Raw genomic sequence first — 6156 nt, 5'->3', positions numbered from 1 at the left:
GCGTGATTGTGGACAGGGTGTCCATGAAGGGAAAAAAAGGAAAATAGTCACATACAAAACGCAGAAACATCCATACTTGATGGACTGCTTGACTATGACCGCCCCAAAGTCGAATTAGCCTGTATTCAGACACCCACTCTCCTCGAAAACAAGTTGAGGGCGGCTGTACACCGGGCTAAAGATCCCGATTTAGACGTTGAACTGATGTCTCGCTGGTATTTAAGATGCATAAATATTGTACTCATAGAACTGTCTTGTCGTTTTAATACATCGAAGATACGTTTGAGTGAGCAGGATTGCAAGGCTCTTTGAGGGCCAGACGGCCAACTAATGACGCAATAGACCGATTTCGATATATTAAAATTCAGCCTAAAACAATAGACCTCAGTACGAGGCTCTGAGGAATAAATCCCACAAACTCTGTAGTTATTCCCCAGAGCCTCGTGCTGAGGTCTATTGTTTTAGGCTGAGTTTTGATATACCGAAATTGGTCTATTAGCGCGTAATCCTTTATTTACGCTTACATCAGGCCCATAACAAAACCCAGCCAGATGGTGCAGTAACTTCAATCTCGTAATTTTTTGAGTTCCCTGTTTGTCGGAGACTCGTTTTTCGTCTTCCGACCAGACACAACTTTCACTCTGATACAGTATCAGAGTTACAAAAGAATCAGTGGGTTACTAAAACTTTAATAAGAAGAAATACAGTAATAGCCCACGTATAAGAACCTGGGTTTTAAGAACCTGTTAGGCTAAAATTTTTATTTTAAGCCCCCTCCACATAAGAACCTATTAACGCTAACATTTTAAGTTAGGTTCTTATCAGTGGGGTTGCTGTAAAAGTGTATAGGTAGAAACTACTGAATTAAGATGATCATCTATTTTAAAGTAACTTGACATAACTTTTTTTTTCTTTCAAGCTTAAGTACCATGTTGTATGTCTATTGTGTTTGCCATCCAAATAATTCCCCAAGTATTTGCAAGTACTGTACTCTACTACGGTATCAAAGAAAGCTTTCTGACCATCTCCAACTCTGTGAGAATCACAAAATATTAAATGTAAAATATCAAATATATCCCAATGAAATAAAAAAACTGCAAAACATCAAAACAACGTAAGCTCCCAATGGGCAATGCCTCAGCTTCTCAACATGAGTTTCTTTGTTATGTTTTGTTAACGACATATACTTTACCTGCACTGAACTGATTTATACTGTATTATGAGATGATATTTCTAATATATATAGTGTATTCAGATGAAATTCATATGAAAATATAAGAACCTATTTTAAGAACCTTGGTAGTCTAAATATGCTTTAAGTACCATTTATATAAGAACCTATTTAGGCTAAACTGAAAAATTCAGGTTCTTATACGTGGGCTATTACTGTAATAAATAGCACGTTAAAATAATACTGTATTAAGCTGATATTTTGGGCAGTACGTTTAAAATCTCGTTTTGAAGAATTGAAAATCTTGTTATTCAACCCAGGTCGAATAAGCCGATTACTCGGCACCAGTTATCACAGAGAAGCTTTTTGTTTTCTTTGCGGCTCCGCTCAGTTCTTAGTTCGATCGAGTTCAGGTCTCAGTGTTCCGTGAATCGACTGGCCAAACTCGTAAGCTGCCTTCGTGGACTTATGTTCATGTAAACCATGTTCTCTAAATTTAACTACTCATGTCCCAACTAACTGAATTCCTTATTTCACGAAAAATTCTCCATTAAATTTGAGTTAAAACCAGTTTACCCTGGCAATATGAAAAGTGGACACTAAGCAAGTTCACGGCTTTTAAACTGAAATCTAATCTATATTGATTACTTGCATTTCTGATTTAAACCTGGAAAATCGTGTTTACTCGCGAAATCGTACTTGTTTTCCTTTAATTCAATTGGCATCCACGGTCAAATGCTACAGAGGTGCTTTCACAAGAGTGTTTGAAGCAAACGTATGAAATAGGCATGTAAATAGGACTGTTTGCCGGTCTTAGAGCAAAAGTAACTAAGCGAATTACCAACTAAGCCTGACTCGTAAGTACACAATAAAATAAAACCTACGACAGTTAACGTGTCAACAACCAAACAAGACGAGTCGTAAGAAATTAAAGTAAGCTCGAAGGTTTGTCTTATCATGTTAGACTTAAAGTGGTCCTACAGAACCGAGCAGATAAGTCAAAAATTCGATTTAGCCAAAACATCATACTACATGTCCAGGCGAACTATTCCTTGACTGACTGACTGATTCATGCTGCAAGTCTTTCAGGTAGATTATTCGAAATTACGAAACCATGTTTTACCTACGTAAAGAGAATCGAGAACAACTACTAGAACTCCGCGACTCTTCCTTGATCTGAGTCAAGCCAAACTCAACTACATAGCTTCCGTAGACTGTTATGCAACTGAGAAGCTTTTATGCAGGTACCCGGCGTACAAGAAAGAAAGTAATACAGACTCCATCCTTGTAATGCATAGCTGCTGTTTGCTGATTTAAGAAGGAGGAGGTACAAAGTAAAGTACCGAGTTTTGGTTAAGGTTTGAGTTTGTAGAAGCGGCGCACAACAGTCGGTGCTTAATACCATACAAGTGAAGCCGAGTTGGGTACCATCTGCCACTAAGAGTTTCATCTTCGCCGCTGTTTGGGCGGATCTCAGAAAAAGATTTTAGACGCACCTCTTGCACTCAGAAAAGTAATGAACAAAATATGCTTATGGTTAAAGAAACTGTATATCTCAAAAAAGCACTTGCCTGGTTTGCTGCGGGGCATGAATCGGCGCTAACAATTGTCATGGCCACGCTTGTTACGATCACCGTCAGCACTAAAGCACAAAGAAAAACACGGTTACTGGAAAATGAGGGAAGAAACCATAACAGTAAGGCGGGAGCAAACACACAGAAGGTTGTTCTAACCTATCTTCTCCCAAAATCGTGTCATGTTTCTTAATGTATCTATTTTTCGTGTATTTTTTCTGCGATTTCGACCGCACTTTACATTGACACTTCTTGATGCCAAGAAGAATCGTCTATTTTAATCAAAAGCAAGATTCCGAACTAACGATCAAGGCTTTCATGTGTAAATGAAGTGGGCAGGTAAAACAAAAGCTGCATTACTCTTCTGTTTTGGCCACCAATGGAAGATCTCTGTTGTTGGACCGATAAAACACCTCCAAGCTGATTACTCTGCAGTAACCATGAAAACAGTCCTCGAGGGAAAAAAACAAACTTAGTTGTTAAGCAATCTTTTTATCCCAGCTATTCGTGGTATTTATCGCTTCAGATCCTTGTTTGGACGTTGATTGTGTTCCAAATAAAGGTTACTACGAAGCCGCCAAGATACCTTGATGTGTTTAACAATCAGATGGCACGATAAATAAGCGCCGGGCAAAATTGTTTTCGTTATACTCCAGACTTCCTGGATTGATAAAACAGAGAAAGTTACGATTCAATAAACTGGATCGAAAAAATGGTCAAAATGTAATCCTGGACAATAGGTACACACAGGTTAAACAATAGTTGCATGTTTAATTTATTTACTCGGCAAGGTTTAAAAGCAAACATAGGAAAACCTTACATTTAATGGTCAGTAGAGCTGAAGCAAATTCATCCCACACCGTGGCCAGAATATGGGTTTAAAGTTGCTCTGCCACCTTGAAAACGCTCAGTCCCGAAATTCAAATATGGTTGCTTTCATTACTTCTTTGCAAGCTTCTTTGTTGTAAGCAGAACTTGTTTATTCTCATCCTGATGTTGTGGGGTGAGAGTTAGTAGTTGTTGATAATGCACTATGTTGAATGATATTTGTGTACAGAGTCTTTCATGATCAAGTTTTGCTCATTAGGAGTTAACTTTATAGCAGAATAGGTGACACATGTCGACTATCATTTAAATATATTGGTAAAGACAATCAGTTTTACAGTGGGAGTGTCTTTTCTCTACTCTGCGGCACCGAGAAAAAAGAATCTCTTACTGGCATAATATTTTTTTTCTCTCGCAGGCTGTTAAATTATTGACTGGGTTCGTTCACACTCAACTTACTTCGTAAATAACACCAAGAAATCGATATTTATATTTTCATTGTGGAGGAAAGGAAGGCTTAATAACATAATGCGTTGTTTGCTTGAGGTTACCGTATACCTTCAGATCGGCAATTTTCTTCAAATTTGGATTTTTGGGTCAAAGTAATGGTCGAAGAGTAATCTCTAGTTTCTGAAAAAAAAATTGAAAAAAACTAAATATTGGCGGAGAAATGGAGGTTTTACGTTATGGCCGGAAGTAAAAGTTCCCTCTTGATTGAGAGCCTTATAACGCGTATGCAATCAATCGAGACGACTTTCGCGGGAATATTACCTATATGGATACCACGAATTGGCTGGCTACTCACCTCTACTCAGTTGATCAGCATTGTTAATCCAAGCATTTTTCGTATTAGGTGTAATTTTATTGAGTTATAAGTAAACATGGACCACGGAAAACTCCATGGACCAGTTCGAAAAAGCGAAACAGCGAAGAACGAATGAAAATACATCTCGGAGTGAAGAAGTGAAAATTGGCCTCGAGGATGAAGCTAAGGCTATCGTATCAAGCGGGCAAAAAGATCGATTCAAGAGAAGAGAAAGATTCTGTAAAAATTTGGGAACTTGACAGCGATAACAGCGATTTTTACAGTGACTCTTCTGTTGAGTCCGATACCGATGAATCGTCTGACTCATGGAGAGCCATTGGAATATTGTCCAAGCACATTTGCTCCGCCGCGCTTTCTTTTGTTTGTTTTCTTCGCCCAGCCACTCTAGAGTTCCTATCCTTTTTCGTCTTCCCCATTTTGCCAAACCAGCTTCAAGAAAAACCGAGCTACAGAAAAATGATCTCTCCGCCTTGGGCACATTGCGAAACACAAGGGTGTTTTGGAGATTCACGCGTAAATTTCACCGCGAGAAAAAACTTTCCAAACGCTGATTGGCTTAGTGATCTGAGAACCATGTTGAAGGCGTTTGTTTGTTTGCGAAGTAAGAGTTTTTCCTGTTTTCTCGAATAAATTTTTTCGCTTGAAGCAGACACTTTAAAGAGTTACAACTCAAAGGGAATTTCTTCGATTGCCCTCAAATTTGGACAGTAGCTAGACTAACATATAATAAACAAAAACTGGTATGCGAATTGTTTGTTTCGAAATCTTTTTTCTCCGAGAGCGATTTTTACACGATCACTTCACATTTTTTAAATCCTATTTCGAAAATGTTCTGTAACTTTTTACTGCAATTGAATATGGCAAAACGCAGACATGCTTTTTTTAGCGCTTTTTGTCCTTAAACCGGGGAAAAAACTAAATTGGCGAAAAACAAAATTCGCTTTGACTTGTAGCTTCCAAAAGGTGACTAGGGCGCTCGCATTTAGAGGTCCTGGACAAAAATCGGCAATTCATTTCATTTCAAAATTCTTGGTCTAGTTTGATAGCCAGCTCTATAAGCTTTAATTTGATATTGGGATTTAGTTATCTACCGCTTAAACCGGAAGCGCTACATCGCTTGGACGCGAGACACCCCTGAAGGTATACGGTAATCTTAAATAATCAGTTCAATCGCGTTCTTCATCAGTTGGCTATTTATTTATTTATTTATTTATTTATTCATTTATTTATTTATTTATTTATTATTTATTTATTTATTTATTTATTATTAATTTATTTATTTTCTAACTTTAGTGCGTGATTGATTAACAGCAATTGTCAGGGGCTCCCAACAACCGAATCTTATCGAATACGTCAAAAATGTCTAAAATTGATTTCTCTGTGTTCTAGAAGCCTGGTTAGTTAATTTGGAGCTGCCCCAAAAATTATTTACGTGTTCAGATATTTACGGGGAACTTCGTTCGTTTCCAAAGTTAAAGCTATCCTGATGGGTCATATTTTCACAGGAAATTTTAGGTGAAGATTTTTCTTTATAGGTGTGCCTATTTAAATTTTGCAATAATGTTAGGCAATGATCATCCGAATATTGTAGGCGTGAAACCAAGAGTTTATCAAGGTAAGTTACCTTGATGAATCTATTGCATGAAACATATTCATTCGAAAACGCTAGGAGGTGTAAATTACACGGTCGTATATAGACACAAAGACAGACAGGAGTGCTGGTTAATCAGGTTCATGTACGTTCCTGAAGACCTCTGATG

Source organism: Orbicella faveolata, unplaced genomic scaffold, assembly GCF_042242905.1.
Source record: "Orbicella faveolata isolate gen_17 unplaced genomic scaffold, um_ofav_v1 contig_3, whole genome shotgun sequence".
Lineage (NCBI taxonomy): Eukaryota > Metazoa > Cnidaria > Anthozoa > Scleractinia > Merulinidae > Orbicella > Orbicella faveolata.
This window is presented reverse-complemented; position numbering follows the sequence as displayed.